Here is a 19,884-nt window from a genome sequence, read left to right as displayed (position 1 = left end):
CCCATGAGACCGGCCTCATCCTGAGTTGTGCAGGGAAGGTCGGGCCCCCTTGCAGACAAAGCCGGGGAATCGACCCACCGGTCACCATCAGGAGGGGAGAAGGGGCTTAAATGAAGTGGTGCCGGGAACCTCGGTGTTCCCCTTGAGTGAGACTGGCGTGTTGGGGGACTTTTGGGGTCGCATCAAGGGTGCCAAGTACCGTTTCGCATTTCAAGACGGAACCTGGGACATCTTTTGAAACGCTGTAGTGGGCAAGGGCCTCATCTTGCGATGACGGGAGAACCACGTGGTTTTGCTCGAGTTGCGGCGGGATTCTCGAGTTATGACCGGGAATTTAGGCTTCCTCTTGTTGGCCTTGAAATCCAATCTTCCATTCGGGTTGCGAGGGGGAGCTGGGGATTGCACTAGAGTCACTGCAGGGCAAAAGAGACCTAATCTAGGCTTGTGTCCAGGATCTAACGTTGCTCTCCAGGGGCGACAGGGATCTCGGGTTTGCATTCCAGACTCATCCGGGGAGTCAGTTCTCACCTCGAGGGTAAGCAAAGAATTCCGCTCTCGTCTCGAGTCGCGATGGGTATCTCTTGGAGCCCAATGTGTGTACTAAAGGGAGTCAAGCCTCCTGTGGAGTTTGGAGAGAGGACTCGGGATTGGACTCCAGGCCATGCAGGAAAAGGAGGCCCTCATCTCGAGATGACGGTGGCGTCTCGTGGGTTTTCTCGAGCTGCGGCACCAGTGTGGGGTGTCTCATGAAGTACCACGGGGATCTCAGGGAGCCTCTTGTATGGCGCCAGGAAAATCCAGTATTCCTTTCGAGTTGCGAGTTAGAACTGGGGATTGCTCTCCAGTCACTGCAGGGCAAAATAGACATCATCTACGCTTGTGTCCAGGACCTAGTGTTCCACTACTGGGCCGACAGGGATCTCAGGGTTGCATTCTCGACTCACCCGGAGAGTCAGGCCTCGTCTTGAGGGGAAAAAAAGGACTCCGCTCTCCTGTCGAGTCGCGACGGGTATCTCTTGGAGCCCACTGCGTGGCGTAAAGGGAGTGAAGCCTCCTATGGAGTTTGGAGAGATGACTCGGGATTGTTTTCCTGGCCATGCAGGAAAAAAGGCCCTCATCTCGCGATGACGGGGGCGTCTTGTGGGTTTTCTCCAGCTGCGGCGCCAGTATCAGATTTCTCACGAGGTACGACGGGGAACTCAGAGAGCCTCTCGTGTGGTGCTAGGGACGTCAGGTCTCCGTGCGTGTGGTGAAGGGGAGTGCGTGATTGCTCTCGAGTCATAGTAGGCGAATCGGGCCTCAAGACGCATTGAAGAAGGACTCTCGAGGTCTTTCTCGGGTTGCGGCAGGGAACCCTGGGTTCCCTCGACTTGTGTCGGTGACCTCAGGCAACTTCTCAGGGTGCCTCTGAGAAGTCAGGGACACTGTGGATTTGGGAGGGCCCTTTGGTTACTCAACTGGGTTTGGTGCAATCGAAGAGGGCCTCATCTCGAATGGAGGCAAGAACCTCAGGGGTCCTCTCCATTTCTTACTCGGGTCGCAGAGTACCTGCCGAGTATGGACAAGAGAGTCACGCCTGGTCTTCTGTGGAGGAATGGATCTCCGCTTGCCTTTCGAGTTGTTCACGGAGTGACAGGCCACTTGTTGAGCTGTGTGTGGAACCTGCGGGTTTTTCCAGACGATGCACAGGGGTGTCAGTGCCCCTTCGTGTTGTGCCTTCATCCAAAGGGTTGCCTTCAAAGAGGTGTCCGGGCGTCGGGTTCTTTTCAAGAGCGTACCAGAAAATTGGGGTCTTTCAGCATGTGGTACCACCCACGAGGCTACGTCTCGAATTTCCTCGGGAGACCGGCCTCATCCTGAGGTTCGTCGGGAAGGCAGGGAACCCCTTGCAGACAAAGCAGGGGAATCGATCCACCGGTCACGATCAGAAGGGGAGAAGGGGCTCAGATGAAGTGGTGCCGGGAACCTCGGTGGTCCCCTCGAGTGAGACCGGTATGTCACGGCACTTTTGAGGTCGCATCAAGGGTGCCAAGTACAGTTTCGCACTTCAAGACGGAACGTGGGAATTCTCTGGAGATGCTCTAGCGGGCAAGGGCCTCATATTGCGATGACAAGGGAAACACGTGGTTTTTCTCTAGATGCGGCGGGATTCTCGAGTTACGACGGGGAATTCAGGCTTCCTCTTGTGTTGGCCCAGGAAGTCCAATCTTCCATTCAACTTGTCACAGAGAGCTGTGGGTTGCTCTCGAGTCACTTCAGGGCAAAGAGTCCTCATCTAGGCTTGGGTCCAGGACGTAGTGTTCCTCTCCAGGGGCAACAGGGATATCGGGGTCGCATTCCAGTCTCACCTGGTGGGTCACGCCTCGTCTCGAGTGGAAGCAAAGGACTCCACTATCCTCTCGAGTCACGACGTGTAACTCTTGGAGCCCAATGAGTGGCCTAAAGGGAGTCAAGCGTCCTGTGCAGCTTGGACAGAAGGTTCACGCTTATTCTGCATACCATTCAGTTAAAGATGGCCCTCCTCTCTTGATGACGGGAGCATCTCATGGGTTTTCTCGAGCTGCGGCGTCAGTGTTGGGTTTCTCACGAGATATGATGGGGAGCTCAGGGAGCCTCTCGTGTGGCGCCAGAGAAGTCAGGCCTCCATGCGTGTGGCCAGGCAGATCGCGTCATTGCTCTGGAGTCATGGGAGGGACTAGGGCCTCAAGACGCATTTAAGAAGGACTCTCGAGGTCTTTCTTGGGTAGGGGCGGGAAACACTTATTTCCCTCGACCTCTACCGGGGACCTTAGGGAACTTCCCAGGTGCCTCTGAGAGGTGAGGGATACTGAGGAGTTAGAGGGGCCTCTCAGGACTCGACTAGGTTTGACGAAATGAAAGAGGGCCTCATCTCGATTGGAGGCAGGAACCTCAGGCTTCCTCTCCATTTCTGACTCTGACCGCAGGGTCCCTGCAGGGTTGGGACAGGAGAGTCAGGCCTCGTCTTGTCTGAGTAATGGAACTCTGCTTGCCTCTTGAGTCGTTCAGTGGGTTTCAGGCCCCTTGTCGAGCTGTGTGTGGAACCTGCGGGTGTTTCCAGAAGATGCACAGGGGTGTCATTGCCCCTTCATTTTGTGCCTTCCCCCACAGGGTTGCCTTCAAAGAGGTGTCCGGGCATCGGGTTCATTTCAAGAGCGGACCAGGAAATCGGGGTCGTTCGGCATGTGGCAGCACCAACGTGGCTCATCTCGAATTTCCTCGTGAGACCAGCATCATCCTGAGGTGCGCCGGGAAGGCCGGGAACACCTTCCACACAAAGAAGGGGAATCGACTCTCCTGTCGTGATCAGGTGGGGAGATGGGGCTCAGATGAAGTGGGGCCGGGACTCTAGGTGTTCCACTCGAGGGAACCCGGCATTTCAGGGAACTTTAGGGGTCGCAACAAGGGAGCCAAGTACCGTTTCCCACTTCAGGACGGAACATGTGACTTCCCTGGGGACGCTGTAGCGGGCAAGGGCCTCATTCTGTGAAGACGTTGGAACCACGTCGTTTTTCTCGAGTTGAGTCTGGATTCTCGAAAACGACGGGGATTTCAGGCTTCCTCTTGGGTTGGCCCTGGGAAGCCCAATCTTCCCCTGGAGTTGCGAGGGAAAGCTGGGGGTTCTGCTCGAGTCACTACAGGGCCAAAGAGACCTCATCGAGGCGTGTGTCCAGGACCTAATATTCCTCTCAAGGGAAGACAGGGATCTCGGGTTTCCATTCCAGACTCCCCCAGGGAGTCAGGCCTCGCCTCGAGGGGAAGCAGAGGACTCCGCTTTCCTCTCAAGTCACGACACGGATCTCTTGGAGCCCAATGAGTGGACTCAAGGGTGTCGAGCCTCCTCTTCAGTTTGGAGAGAGGACTCGGGATTGCTCTCCAGGCCAGGCAGGAAAAGAAGGCCCTCATCTAGCGATGACGGGGGCGTCTCATGGGTTTCCTCAGGCTGCGGCTCCCATGGGGGTTTTCTCACGAGGCACGACGAGGACCTCAGGGAGCCTCTCGTGCGGTGCCAGGGAACTCATGTCTCCATGCGCATGGCGAGGGGGAGCTGGTCATCACTCTCGAGTCATGGGAAGTGACTAGGGCCTCAAGACGCGTTGAAGAAGGACTCTCGAGGTCTTTCTCGGGTGGCGGCGGGAAACCCTCGTTTCCCTCGACTTCTGCAGGGGACTATAGGGAACTTCCCATGGTGACTCTGAGAGGTGAGGGATGCTGTGGAGTTGGCAGGGCCTCTCGGGACTCTGCTGGGTTCGGCGCAATGGAAGAGGGCCTCATCTCGAGGGGAGGCAGGAACCTCAGGCTTCCTCTCCGATTCTGACTCCGACTGCACGGTCCCTGCAGTGTTGGGACAGGAGAGTCATGCCTCGTCTTGTCTGAGGAATGGAATTCTGGTTGCCTCTCGAGTTGTTCCGGGAGTCTCAGGCCCCTTGTCGAGCTGTGTGTAGACCCTGCGGGTTTTTCCGGATGATGCACGGGGGTGTCAGTGCCCCTTCGTGTTGTGCCTTCACCCACAGGGTTGCCTTCGAAGAGGTGTCCGGGCATCGGGTTCTTATCAAGAGCGGACCGGAAAATCGGGGTCGTTCGGCACGTGGCACCTCACACATGGCTAGTCTCGAATTTCCACCTGAGACCGGCCTCATCCTGAGGTGCACCAGGAAGGCCGGGAACCCCTTCCAGAGAAAGCAGGGGAATCGACTCTCCTGTCGCGATCAGGAGGGGAGAAGGGGCTCAGATGAAGTGGTGCCGGGACCCTCGGTGTTCCCCTCGAGGCACCCAGCGTGTCAGCGAAATTTTGCGGTCTCATCAAGGGTGTCAAGTACCGTTTCACACTTAAGGACGGAACATGGGACTTCCCTGGAGACGCCGGGAATTTCGGTCTTCCCCTGGAGTGAGACCGGTATGTTGGGGAACTTTGGGGTCGCATCAAGGGTGCCAAGTAGCATTTCGAACTTTAAGATGGAACGTGGGACTTCTCTTGAGACTCTAGCTGGCAAGGGCCTCATATTGCAATGAAGGGGGAACCACATGGTTTTTAAGACTTGAGGCTGAATTCTCGAATTACGATGGGAAATTCAGACTTCCTCTTGTGTTGACCTTGGGAAGACCAATCTTCCATTCAAATTGTGAGGGAGAGATGGAGGTTGCTCTCGAGTCACTGTAGGGCAAAATAGACCTCATCTAGGCTTGTGTCTAGGACATAATGTTCCACTCCAGGGGCGACAGGGATCTCGGGGTTGCATTCCAAACTCACCCGGGGAGTCAGGCCTCGTCTCGAGGGAAGCAAAGGACTCCGCTCTCCTTTCGAGTCGCACCGGGTATTTCTTGGACCCAACTGAGTGGCCTAAAGGGAGTCAATCCTCCTGTGAAGTTTGGAGAGAGGACCAGGGATTGCTCTCCAGGTCAGGCAGGAAAAGAAGGCCCCCATCTCTCCTTGACGGGGGCATCTTGTGGTTTTTCTCGAACTGCGGCGCCACTGTGTGTTTTCTCACGAGGTACGATGGGGTACTCAGGGAGCCTCTTGTGTGGTACTAGGGAAGTCAGTTTTCCTGCTTGTGGCAAGGGGAGCGCGTCCTTGCTCTGGAGTCATGGTAGGGGAATCGGGCATCAAGAGACGTTGAAAAAGGACTCTCCAAGTCTTTCTCGGGTTACTTCAGGAAACTCTGGGTTCCCTCGACTTGTGCCAGTGACCTCAGGTAGCTTCTCAGGGAGCCTCTGAGAATTCAGGGATACTGTGGTGTTGGGAGGGGCCTCTCGGGACACCACTGAGTTTGGTTCAATGGAAGAGGGCCTCTTCTCTAGTTGAGGCAGGAACCTCAGGGTTCCTCTCCATTTCTGACTCCGATCGCAGGGTCCCTGAAGAGTTGGGCCAGGAGGGTAAGGCCTCGTCTTGTGTGAAGGAATGCAACTTCACTTGCCTCTCGAGTTGTTCACGGGGTGACAGTCCACATTTGGAGCTGTGAGTGGAATCGGCGGGTTTTTCCAGACGATGCATGGGGATGTCAGTGTCCCTTCGTGTTGTGCCTTCATCCACAGGGTTGCCTTCGAAGAGATGTCCGGGCGTCAGGTTCTTATCTAGAGTGGACCGGGAATTCGGGATCTTTCAGCATGTGGCACCAACCATGAGGCTACTTTTCGAATTTCCTCATGAGACCGGCCTCATCCAGAGGTTCGCGGTGAACGTCGGGAACCCCTTGCAGACAAAGCATGGGAGTCGACCCTCCTGTTGCGATCAGGAGGGGTGAAGGGGCTCACAGGAAGTGGTGCCGTGAACTTTGGTGTTTCCCTCAAGTGAGACCGGTATGTCAGGGAACTTTGGGGGTCGCATCAAGGGTGCCAAGTACCGTTTTGCACTTCAGGATGGAACGTGGGACTTCTCTTGATACGCTGTAGCGGCCAAGGGCCTCATCTTGCGATGACGGGGGAGCCACGTGGTTTTTCTCGAGTTGCGGCGGGATTCTCGAGTTACGACGGGGATTTCAGGCTTCCTCTTGTGTTGGGCAAGGGAAGTCCAATCATCCATTCGAGTTGCAAGCGAGAGCTGGGGGTTGCGCTCGAGTCACTGCAGGGCAAAGGAGACCTCATCTAGGCTTGTGTCCAGGACCTAATGTTCCTCTCCAAGGGCCACAGGGATCTCAGGTTTGCATTCCAGACTCACCCAGGGAGTCAGGCCTCGTGTCGAAGGGAAGCAAAGGACTCTGCTCTCCTTTCGAGTCGCGACGGGCAACTCTTGGAGCCCACTTTGTGGCCTAAAGGGAGTCAAGCCTCCTGTGAAGTTTGGAGAGAGGACTTGGGACTGCTCTCCAGGCCATGCAGGAAAAGATGGCCCTCATCTCGCGATGACGGAGGGGTCTTGTGGGTTTTCTCGAGCTGCGGCGCCAGTGTGGGGTTTCACACGAGGTACGTCAGGGAGCTCAGGGAGCCTCTCATGTGGCGCCAGGGAAGTCAGGTCTCCATGTGCATGGCGAGGGGGAGCGCGTTATTGCTCTCGAGCCATGGTAGGGGAATCTGACCTCAAGACACATTGAAGAAGGACTCTCGAGGTCTTTCTTCGATTGTGGCAGGAAACCCTTATTTCCCTCGACGTTTGCCGGTGGCCTCAAGGAGCTTATCAGAATGCCTATGAGAAGTCAGGGATACTGTGGAGATGGGAGTGGCCTCTCGGGACTCCACTGGGTTTGTTTTAATGGAAGAGGGCCTCATCTCGGGTTGAGGCAGGAACCTCAGGTTTCCTCTCCATTTCTGACTCAGATCGAAGCGTGCCTGCAGAGTTGGGATTGGATTCTCAGGCCTCGTCTTGTCTGAGGAAGGGAACTCCGCTTGCCTCTCTCATTGTTTAAGGGGTGACAGGCCAGTTGTGGAGCTGTATGTGGATCCTGTGGGATTTTCCGGACGATGAACAGGGTTGCCAGTGCCCCCTCGTGTAGTGCCTTCATCCACAGGGTTGCCTTAGAAGAGGTGTGCAGGCATTGGGTTCTTATCAAGAGCAAGACCGAGAAATCGTGGTCTTTCGGCACGTGGCACCAACACGAGGCTACTTCTCGAATTTCTTCGTGAGACTGGCCTCATCCTGAGGTGCGCCATGAAGGTCGGGAACCCCTTCTAGACAAAGCAGGGGGATCGACCTTCCTGCCGTGATCAGGAGCGGAGAAGGGGCTCAAATGAAGTGGTGCCAGGAACTTCGGTGTTCCCTTGGAGTGAGACCGGTATATTGGGGAACTTTTGGGGTCGCATCAAGGGTGCCAAGTAGCATTTCGAACTTTATGACGAAACATGGGACTTCTCTTGAGACTCTGTAGCAGGCAAAGGCCTCATATTGCGATGAATGGGGAACCACGTGGTTTTTAAGAGTTGCGGCGGGATTCTCGAGTTACAACGGGAAATTCAGACTTCCTCTTGTGTTGGCCCAGTGAAGACCAATCTTCCATTCGAATTGCGAGGGAGAGATGGGTGTTGCTCTCGAGTCACTGTAGGGCAAAATAGACCTCATCTAGGCTTTTGTCCAGGACATAATGTTCCTCTCCAGGGGCAACAGGGATCTCGGGGTTGCATTCCAGACTCACCCGAGGTAAGGCCTCATCTCGAGGGGAAACAAAGTACTCTGCTCTCCTCTCAAGTCGCGACAGGTATCTCTTGGAGCCCATTGAGTGGCCTAAAGGGAGTAAAGCCTCCTGTGAAGTTTGGAGAAAGGACCAGGGATTGCTCTCCAGGTCAGGCAGGAAAAGAAGTCCCCAATCTCGCGATGACGGTGGCGTCTCGTGGGTTTTCCCGAGCTGCGGCACCAGTGTGGGGTTTCTCACGAGGTATGACGGGGAGCTCAGGGAGCCTCTCATGTGGCGCCAGTGAAGTCAGGTGTCCATGCGCATGGCGAGGGGGAGCGTGTCATTGCTCTCGAGTCATGGTAGGGGAATCCGGCCTCAAGACGCGTTGAAGACGGACTCTTGAGGTCTTTCTCGGGTTGCGACAGGAGACCCTGTGTTCCCTCGACTTGTGCCGGTGACCTCAGGGAGTTGCTCAGGGTGCCTCTGAGAAGACACTGATACTGTGGTGTTGGGAGGGGCCTCTCGGGACTCCACTGCGTTTGGTGCAATGGAAGATTGCCAGGAGCCAGCGAGAGACATTCCACTCGTGACAAATGTCATGAGGAAAGAGTCTCGGCATACGCAAAGGCGGGATCGAGCCTCCGGGAGTTCCCCCGTATATTCTTGAGCATCTACCCACAAAAACCAAAGTCTGCCTTTTTTATGGCTTTGTTCTCTCACCTCTGACATTACTGGGGATGTCCCCTACCACCATCTCACTCTCTCTGTCAAAGAGGTAACTTACAGCTCCAACTAATAATGTTCCTGGGCAATTAGTAGTGTTTAAATCCAAACCCCTCAGATGGTTTTCTAACTCGCCTGACAAGTTTACCCGGTCTCCTACAGCTATGCATACGATTGTGTACAGTCTCCCAGCCTCGAGACGCACGGGAAGTTTAAGATATTCAAATAGCTTAGAGCCTCTCAGAGAGTTAGAAACTGTCAGAATAAAACTAGTAAAAGATTTCATTGATGAACCAATGCTTTTTGCCAAGTTTCCACATCCCCTGAATTGTATCCTTGAATGTGTGCTAATTAATATAGTTGGTATGTAGAAAAAATAAGTAGTGGCCTTGATGTTGGTAACTTTAGACCCTTAAGGTAATAAATTCTTTTCTTTGTTGTAAACCCATTACACATCCTCCCTATAGGAATGCAATTTTATCTTTGCAAGATGGCGCCAAACCTTAAACAATTACTCTTAGAGAAAATAACTCTTATGGTTGATAAGTCTTTGTCAAGAGTCATAAAATGTTAATAGGTCTTCTGGCCAGAAGATGATGTAAATCATCTAAACCATTTTTATACGATAAATCTGCAGAAAAGAAACCCTGGTTTTTGATAAGGATTAAAGACTGCTGACTTTGCATCCCCTATTATCCTCTATGTGTAACTTAGGGTATTAAAACCTGTGTTGAAAATAAAGTTACGGGCCTTGCTCGCCAACGCTTGGTCTCCCCATGTCATTATTCCCCTCAATTTTCAGATGAGTGTCCATCTGGAGCGCGGATATCCTCTGCGACCATTTATTTGCCTGGGCTTCGAAGACCTACTCGATAAGGTGTCTAAGGTGGGGCAACTTCCTCTATTCTAGAGGGCACTTGCAGCCTCCGTGGTCAGAGCTAACCTGGTGTCATGGGTTATATTGATTTTCCGTGTAAACCAAGCTACTCAGCTGCTTTTCTCCACTGAATTTTCCTACTGAGCTATCCTCATTCTATTACTCTGTATATCTTTGATGAATAAATAAATATATAAATAGGTCGCCTACTCCATCTTCCCTTCAAGTACCCTGGATCAGCTGGGGCTGGACCTCTGCAGGTGGCGCCCGAGACAGGCATTTCGAAGGTAAATCCCCAACCCCATTCCCCCAGTGTTCAGTTTTCGGGACAGATAGGATCCCACTTAGGGGGCTGCAGATCCCCCTGTAGAATAGACAGGGCGAGAGGAGTGGGAAGTGTTGAAGAGTTAGAGAGAAAAAACGGTTTCTAAAAAGGCTGACAAAAAGGGCCTAATCTTTAGATAGCTAAAAGCAAAATCTTTTACTATCCTTAATTTTCTGACATGGGCAACACTGAATCAAATGAAAGACAGCTCTTTATAGGAGTAATTTTACAGTTATTAAGTAAAAGAAGAATCAAGGTTAAAACATCTTCCATTCAATCATTTTTTTACATTTGTACAAGACCACTGCCCTTGGTTTCTACAACAAGGCACTGTTAACCTAGATATCTTGAAAAAACTAGGAAAACAGCTAAGAGCTTATTGTGCTCAGCAAGGTTTGGAAAAAATCCCTACTTACACCTTTCCTCTGTGGAATATGACTAGAGATGTTTTAGATCCAGCTCATGAATTTGAAAAGGTACCTGTTAAAGAGGAAAGTAAAGTTGGAAAAGTACCTGTTAAACAAAAAAGCAAATCTGAAAAGGTACCTGTTATAAAGAAAAGTGAAAATGAAGAGGCTATACCTAGCTATCGACAGCTAAATGAATGGCTAGCCGCTATGACTGCCAATGAGCATGTAAAAGATAGGGATGAAAAGAAAGATCAGCTCTCCCCTCAATTTGAAAAAGGTTTAGAGGAAACAGCGGCTCGATGCCATTCTGATGAGGATTGTTGTTTTTTTTTTTTTTTTTAGCTAAAGATGCTCCTAAAAGTTTAAGAAAACATCCCTAATCAGACCATCCGCTCCTAGGAGGTTGAGGGAAACATCCCCGATCAGACAGTTCATAAGATTTAGTTACCAAACAGTTAAAGGATCTCCGGAACAGAAGAGGAAAACTTCGGGACGCTCCCATCCCCCTATGCCTCCTCCTCCATGTCGGGGTAAAGGGCCACCGCTAGGAGTTTCCCGGAGAAGGATTTTCTCTAGTCCCAAGGATGAACTCGATCCTCACCTTGAGGCTTCTTTTCTAGTCCCCTCTGAAGTTTAGCCAGGGTAAAGAGGTTACAAAATAAATACAAATATTCTCTAAAAATAAAAAAAAAAATTAAAAATGGATTTCTCTGCATCTAAGAATAGACAAATATTTATTGACTGTGGAATATGTTTAGAAATGTCCTGGACCTCCGTCACGAGGCTGTTAAATAGCCTATGGGGGAGGCTATAGAGGTGGATGGTGGTGAGTCTCCATTTACTGCACAGATCATATTTTCTGCCATTGAAAAAAAAAAAGGAGGGAGAAAGTGGTCTACCTCCCGAGGAAGGAGAGGGCTTACAGGACGCTGCGGCCGAGAGCCCTGGCGAGCTCCCTCCCCCTCTGCACAAACCTTTAAAAAACTTATCCACCACTTTCTGAATTAAGGAGACCACCTCCGCCTTCGATTGTGCCTCCCAGGACCCAGGAGTTCCCCACTTTGCCCCCAAAGCCTCCCAAAGTGTTGCCTAAGACTGAGGAAGATAAAAAGTTTTTTAAACAAAGGAGCTTTTAGTACACAATATTCAGAGCGTGCTCCTTGGAGAAAACTCCCTCAGGGGGGTCTCACCCAGGCTAGGAGAAAAGCGAAAAGGCAAGGAGATTTAATAACAATATTAACCCCTGATGTGCCACTTACTCCAATTCCAACCGGAGTGGCTGGCCCCCTATCTGAGGACATTGTAAGATTTGTCCTGGGGCGTAGCTCGCTTTCTTTTAAAAAAAAATTAAATAAAAAAAAAAAGAAAGAAAAGAAATTTCGCTGGTGCATGGTGTAGTAGATTCTGATGATATTGAGAAATTAAAGTCTTGATCTCACTGCCTATCAAAACTGTACAAATTAATAAAGGTCAAAGAGTAACACAGCTTTTACTTTTACCTTACTATCAGACAAGGAAAAACTTGACTTCTCAAGCTAAGAGCCACAAAACATTTGGATCTAGTGATCTAGCCTTTTGGGTGCAGGAAATTACAGTTCCAAGGCCTTTAAAAGATCTTTTAATTCAAGAGAATAAAACGCCAGGGCTATTAGACACAGGAACAGACGTCTCTTAACATTGCTGGGAAAGACTGGCCCAGCTCCTGGCCAACACATAATACTGAAAATGAGTTGGTGGGATTAGAGAAAGTGGTATGTGGGGTGGAGATGCTGTACAGGTGGTACATTTAACAATACTTTATATATTGTTATAAATACATAATATAAATGTATTTGCCTAATTACAGTTTGCCTAATTAGGTATGGGTATAAATAAAATATAATAAAGGTACACCTAATTCTATTTATAGATCTATACTTAATTAATTTGTATATAAATTAATATGTATACTATATACACACACATATATATATACTGTATAATTAAATATATATGGCAGAATATAATGTGTGTGTGGCTGATATTAATTGGTATGGATTGATGTGCTGTGATGATAAATGTTCTATATACTGTATAATTATAAATGTGTGACATGTATTATTACAGTATATTGGTTTGTGTTGGTTGGTATTAGCTGTGTATGTGTTGTATTGTTGTAATATATATTAATTAATATATTAATTATAAAGATTAATTCAAGTATATTGATTTATATATATTATATGTCAATAACTTTATACTTGTTGCCATATATAAATACATATATAAATGCATTTTGCATTTAGGTATATCTGTATACCTGTATACCAAAATGAGATAAGGAGGTTATACATTTATTACTTAAATTTATACAGAGACCTAAACTAAACATTAGACCTAAATTAACATATCCATAGGGAAACAGCTAGACAAATAGTGAAGTTATGTTCCAATTGTAATTAATCACTTAAACGTAAACACACAGGGGCAGACTACAATGATGAGACACTAGATGCCTGAATTACAGGCTACGACTCGGCCCCTGGTCAAGTAAAAAGGCCTCCTTACGGGAGAGTGAAAAAGGCCAGATGTGTTGGTAACTTGTGGGAGAGGGTATGCTTGTATATTTCTACAGAATGCAGATTCTCCGGTTTGGATCTCAGACAAATTCGTCATGTCACATTCCCCAAAGACCAGGTTTGCGGCGCGCGCACTCGCTCGCTCCCCCTCCCCCAGCCAGCTCTCGCCTCCGTGCCACCAGCAGCGCCTCGCACCCACCTCGCTGCACCCCGTGACCTAGAGCAAAGAAGTCTGTGCAGCGAGTGAGGGCCAGAGAGGAAAGCGCACCCGCGGAGTGCCGTCCAGACCAGCGTGGCCCCACCGGCAAGAGGGGACCGCCCTGAGCCCAAGCGGTGGCGGCTAGCCCTAAACCACGAACCCTGCCCCTCCGCCCACCATAGGCGCCTTGGCCCACAGCCTGCCGCTCGCGTTCTGCCTCCTGATGCTGGGGACACTGCTCCCCCGGGCTGACGCCTACAGCTGCTCCCTGGTTCATCTTGTTTAAACCCTCAATATAATGTTTGCTCCTTTGTAATGCTACAACATCCACCTTATCTTATGATGTAACCACTTATTGAATTATGGTCTTGCTGTATTACAACAACTACAGGATTTAATGCAAACACGACGGTTTGTGGGCTTACTTATCTTGGGAACAGCAGCTTTGATAAGTGCAATCACTTCTGTTACTGTGGCAGAAATATCATTGACTCAACAAGTACATACTGCTCAATATGTTGATTCTATGTCCAAAAATGTTTCTTTAACATTGGCAACACAGGAAGCTATAGAGAGAAAATTAGAAATGAGGGTAGACGCCCTAGAGGAAGCAGTAATACATATTGGGACTGAATTGCAGGCTTTAAAGGTGAAAATGGCATTGTCTTGTCATGCTGACTATCGGTGGATATGTGGAACACCCCTGAAAGTAAATGAGACAGATTTTGAATGGGAAAAGATTCAAAACCATATTTCAGGTATCTGGAACAGCTCTGACATTGGTTGAGACGTAGGGAAACTTCACTATCAAATAGCAACCATGGAGCACTCCCGATTAGATTTTACTGCTGCTGGAACAGCAAATGATTTCTTCCATACTTTCCCTAACTACATCTCAGGAAAGAATATTCTGTCTAATGTCTTTAGCTATGCTGCGGTGGCTGCTTTAATTCTGCTTCTCATAATCATTCTTCCTTGTATTGTCAGGATTCTTCGGCAGAGTATTCAGAGGCTCGCGACTGAGCTACATCTGGCTGTTTTAAGAAATAAAAAATGGGGAGATGCCGGGAGCCGGCAAGAGACATTCCACTCGTGACAAAGGTCATGAGGAAGGAGGCTGGGCATACACAAAGGCGGGATCGAGCCTCGGGAGTCCTCCCAGATATTCTTGAGCATCTACCCCCCAAAACCAGTGTCTGCCTACTTTATTGCTTTGTGCTCTCACCTCTGACTTTACTGGGGGCTGTCCCCCACCACCATCTCACTCTCTCTGTCAAAGAGCTAACTTACAGCTCCAACTAATAATGTTCCTGGGCAATTAGTAGTGTTTAAATCCAAACCCCTCAGATGGTTTTCTAACTCGCCTGACAAGTTTACCCGGACTCCTACAGCAATGCATACAATTGTTTACAGTCTCCAAGCCTCGAGAGGCACGGGAAGTTTAAGATATTCAAATAGCTTAGAGCCTCTCAGAGAGTTAGAAACTGTCAGAATAAAACTAGTAAAAGATTTCATTGATGAACCAATGCTTGTTGCCAAGTTTCCACATCCCCTGAATTGTATAATTGAATGTGTATTAATTAATATAGTTGGTATGTAGAAGAAATAAGTAGTGGCCTTGGTGTTACTAACTTTAGACCCTTAAGGTAATAAATTCTTTCCTTTGTTGTAAACCCATTACATATCTGCCCTATAGGAATGCAATTTTATCTTCGAAAGATGGAGCCAAACCTTAAAATAATTACTCTTAGAGAAAATAAGTCTTATGGTTGATAAGTCTTTGTCAAGAGTCATAAAATGTTAATAGGTCTTCTGGCTAGAAGATGATGTAAATCACCTAAACCATTTGTATATGATACATTTGCAGGAAAGAAACCCTGGTTTTTGATAAGGATCAAAGGCTGCTGACTTTGCATCCCCATTATCCTCTATGTGTAACTTAGGGTATAAAAACCCCTGTTGAAACTAAAGCTACAGGCCTTGATTGCCAACGCTTAATCTCCTAATGTCATTCTTCCCCTCAATTTTCAGATGAGTGTCCATCTGGAGCGCGGATATCCTCTGCGACCATTTATTTGCCTGGGCTTCGAAGACCACTTAAGAAGATGTCTAAGGTGGGGCACTTTTCGCTCTTCGAGAGGGAGACTGCGGCCTCCGTGGTAAGAGCTAACCTGGTGTCACGGGTTATACTGATTTTCCGCATAAACCAAGCTACTCAGCTTCTTTTCTCCACTAAATTTTCCTACTGAGCTATCCTCATTCTATTACTCTTTATATCTTTGATAAATAAATCAATAGGTCGCCTACTCTGTCTCCCCTTCGAAAACCCTGGACCAGCCGAGGCTGGACCTTGTCAGAAGAGGGCCTCATCTCGATTTGAAGCAGGAACCTCAGGGTTGCTCTCCATTTCTGACTCTGAACACAGAGTCCCTACAGAGTTAGGACAGGAGAGTCAGGCCTCGTCTTGTGTGGAGGAATGGAACTCCACTGGACTCTCGAGTTGTTCACCGGATAACAGGCCACTTGTCGAGCTGTGTGTGGAACCTGCAGTTTTATCTGGACGATGCATGGAGGTGTCAGTTCCCCTTTGTTTTTTGCCTTCATACACAGGGTTGCCTTCGAAGAGGTATCCAGCCTTCAGGTTCTTATCAAGAGCAGACCAGGAAATCAGGGTCTTTCGGCATGTGGCACTACCCACAAGCCTACGTCTCGAATTTCTTCTTGAGACGGACCTCAACCTGAGGTGCACCAGGAAGGTCGGTAACCCTTTCAGACAAAGCAAGTGAATCGACCCTCTTGTCCCGATCAGGAGGGGAGAAGGGGCTCAGATGAAGTGGTGCCGGGAACCTCGATGTTCCCCTCGAGTAAAACTGGGATGTCGGGGAACTTTTGGAGTCACATCAAAGGTGCTAAGTACCGTTTCAAACTTCAAGACGGAACGTGAGACTTCTCTTGAGACGCTGTAGCTGGCAAGGGCCTCATCTTGTGGTGACGGGTTAACCACGTCGTTTTTCTCGAGTTGTGGCGGGATTCTCGAGTTAGGTCAGGAAATTCAGGCTTCCTCTTGTGTTGGCTCAGGGAAGTCCAGTCTTCCATTCGAGTTGCGAGGGAGAGCTAGGGATTGCGCTTGAGTTACTGCAGGGCAAAAGAGACCTTATCTAGGCTTGTGTCCAGGACATAATGTTCGTCTCCAGGGGGGACAGGGATCTCGGGGTTGCTTTCCTGATGCACCCGGGGAGTCAGTCCTTGTCTCGAGGGGAAGCGAAGGACTCCGCTCTCCTCTCGAGTTGCGACGGGTATCTCTTGGAGCCCACTGAGTGGCCTAAAGGGAGTCAAGCCTCCTGTGGAGTTTGGAGAGAGGACTCGGGATTGCTCTCCAGGCCATGCAGGAAAAGAAGGCCATCATCTCGCGATGAAGGGGGCGTCTCGTGGGTTTTCTCGAGCTGCAGCGCCAGTGTGGGGTTTCTCATGAGGTACTACGGGGAGCTCAGGGAGCCTCTCATGTGGCGCTTGGGAAGTCAGGTCTCCATGCGCATTGCGAGGGGGAGCGCGTCATTGCTCTAGAGTCATGGAAGGTGTATCGGGCCTCAAGAACCGTTAAAGAAGGACTTTCAAGGTGTTTCTTGGGTCACGGCAGTAAACCCTGGGTTCCCTCGACTAGTGCCGGTGGCCTCAGGGAGCTTCTCAGTGTGCCTCTGAGAAGTCAGGGATACCCTGGAGTTGGGAGGGCCCTCTCGGGACTCCACTGGGTTTGGTGCAATAGAAGAGGGCCTCATCTCGAGTGGAGGCAGGAACCTCAAGGTTCATCTCCATTTCTGACTCTGATCGCAGGGTCCCTGCAGAGTTGGGACAGGAGAGTCAGGCCTCGTCTTGTAAGGAGGAATGGAACTCCGCTTGCCTCTCGAGTTATTCATGGGGTGACAGGCAACTTGTCGAACTGTGTTTGGAATCTGCGGGTTTTTCCGGACGATGCACGAGGGTGTCAGTGCCCCTTCGTGTTGTGCCTTCTTCCACAGGGTTGCCTTTGAAGAGGTGTCCGGGCATCGGGTTCTTATCAAGAGCAGACAGGGAAATCGGGGTCTTTCGGCGTGTGGCACCAACCACAAGGCTACGTCTTGAATTTCCTCGTGAGACCGGCCTCATCCTGAGGTGCGCCGGGAAGGTCCGGAACCCCTTCCAGACAAAGCAGGGTAATCGACCCTCCCATCGCGATCAGGAGGGGATAAGGGGCTCAGAACAAGCGGTGCACTGAACCTTGGTGTTCCCCTCGAGTGAGACCAGGGTGTCGGGGAACTTTTGTGGTAACATCAAGGTTGCCAATTATCGTTTTAAACTTCAACATGGAACGTGGGGCTTCTCCTGAGACGCTGTAGCTGGCAAGGGCCTCATCTTGCGATGACGGGGGAACCACGTGGTTTTTCTCGAGTTGCGGCGGGATTTTCGAATTACGACGGGGAATTCAGGCTTCCTCTTGTGTTGTCCCAGGGAAGTCCATTCTTCCATTCGAGGTGCGAGGGACAGCAGGGGATTGCTCTCGAGTCACTTCAGGGCAAATGAGACCTCATCTATGCTTGTGTCTAGGACCTAATGTTCCTCTCCAGGGGCGACAGGGATCTCGGGGTTGCATTCCAGACTCACCTGAGGAGTCAGGCCTGGTATATAGGGGAAGCAAAGAATTCCGCTCTCCTCTCGAGTCCCAATGGGTATCTCTTGGAGCCCACAGAGTGGCCTAAAGGGAGTCAGGCCTCCTGTGGAGTTTGAAGAGAGGCCTCGAGATTGCTCTCCAGGCCATGCAGGAAAAGAAGGCCTTCATCTCGCGATGACGGAGGCGTCTCGTGGGTTTTCTCGAGCTGGGGAGCCAGTGTGGGATTTCTCACGAGGTATGACGGGGAGCTCAGGGAGCCTCTCGTGTGGCGCCAGGGAAGTCAAGTCTCCATGCGAGATTCGAGGGGGAACGCGTCATTGCTCTCGAGTTATGGTAGGGGAATCGGCATTCAAGACGCGTGAAGGAGGATTTTCGAGGTCTTTCTTGGGTTGCGTCAGGAAACCCTGTGTTCCCTCGACTTGTGCCGGTGACCTCAGGGAGCTTCTAAGGGTGCCTCTGAGAAGTCGCGATACTGTGGATTTGGGAGGGGCCTCTCGGGCCTCCACTGTTTTTGGTGTAATGGAAGAGGGCCTCATCTCGAGTGGAGTCAGGAACCTCAGGGTTCCTCTCCATTTCGGACTCCGATCGCAGGGTCCCTTCAGAGTTGGGACCGGAGAGTCAGGCCTCGTCTTGAGTGGAGGAATGGAACTCTGCTTGCCTCTCGAGTTGTTCATGGGATGACAGGCCTCTTGTCGAGCTGTGTGTGGAACCTGCGGCTTTTACCGAATGATGCACGGGAGTGTCAGTGACCCTTCGTTTTGTGCCTTCGTCCACAGGGTTGCCTTCGAAGAGGTGTCCGGGCATCGGGTTCTTCTCAAGAGTGGGCCGGGAAATCGGGGTATTTCGGCATGTGACACCACCCACGACGCTATGTCTCGAATTTCCTCGTGAGACCGGCCTCATCCTGAGGTGCGCCAGGAATGTGGGGAATGACGTGGTTTTTCTCGAGTTTCGGCGGGATTCTCGAGTTACGAAGGGGATTTCTGGCTTCCTCTTGTGTTGGCCCAGGGAAGCCCAATCTTCCATTCGAGTTGCGAGGGAGAGCTGGGGGTTGCGCTCGAGTCACTGCAGGGCAAAAGAAACCTCATCCAGGCGTGTGTCTAGGACCTAATGTTCCTCTCAAGGGGTGACTGGGATCTTGGGGTTGCATTCCAGACTCACCCAGGAGTCAGGCGTCGTCTCGAGGGGAAACAAAGGACTTATCTCTCTTCTCGAGTCGCGACGGGTATTTCTTGGAGCCCACTGAGTGGACTAAAGGGAGTCAAGCCTCCTCTGGAGTTTGTAGAGAGGACTCGGGATTGCACTCCAGGACATGCAGGAAAAGAAGGCCCTCATCTCACGATGACGGGGGGGGGGGTCTCAGTGGTTTTACCGAGCTGCAGCGCCTGTGTTGGTTTCTCAGGAGGTACGACGGGGAGCTCAGGGAGCCTCTTGTGTGGCGCCAGGGAAGTTAGGTCTCGATGCGTGTGGCAAGGGGGAGCGCGTCATTGCTCTCGAGTCATGGTAGGGGAATCAGGCCTCTAGACGCGTTGAAGAAGGACTCTCAAGATCTCTCTCGGGTCTTGGCAAGAATACCTGAGTTCCCTCGACTTGTGCCGGTGACCTCAGGGAGATTCTCCGGGTGCCTCTGAGAAGTCAGGGATACTGTGGACTTGGGAAAGACCTCTCAGGACTCCACTGGGTTTGGTGAAATGGAAGGGGGCCTCATCTCGAGGGGAGGCAGGAACCTCAGGGTTCCTCTCCATTTCTGATTCCAATTGCAGCCCCCTGCATAGTTGGGAGAGGTGAGTCAGGCCTTGTCTTGTGTGCAGGAATGGACCTCCGCTTGCCTCTCGAGTTGTTCACTGGGTGACAGGCACTTGTTGAGCTGTATGAGTAACCTGCGGTCTTTTCCGGACGATGCACGGGGGTGTCAGTGCCCCTTCGTGTTGTGCCTTCATCCACACTATCTTCGAATAGGTGTCTGGGCATCGCGTTCTTATCAAGAGCGGATCGGGAAATCGCGGTCTTTCGGCATGTGGCACCACCATCGAGGCTACGTCTCGAATTTCCTCGTGAGACAGCCTCATCTGAGGTGCGTGGAGAAGGTT

The sequence above is a fragment of the Bubalus kerabau genome, unplaced genomic scaffold, assembly GCF_029407905.1.
Source record: "Bubalus kerabau isolate K-KA32 ecotype Philippines breed swamp buffalo unplaced genomic scaffold, PCC_UOA_SB_1v2 scaffold_48, whole genome shotgun sequence".
Taxonomy (NCBI): domain Eukaryota; kingdom Metazoa; phylum Chordata; class Mammalia; order Artiodactyla; family Bovidae; genus Bubalus; species Bubalus kerabau.
Note: the sequence above shows the minus strand (reverse complement) of the source record.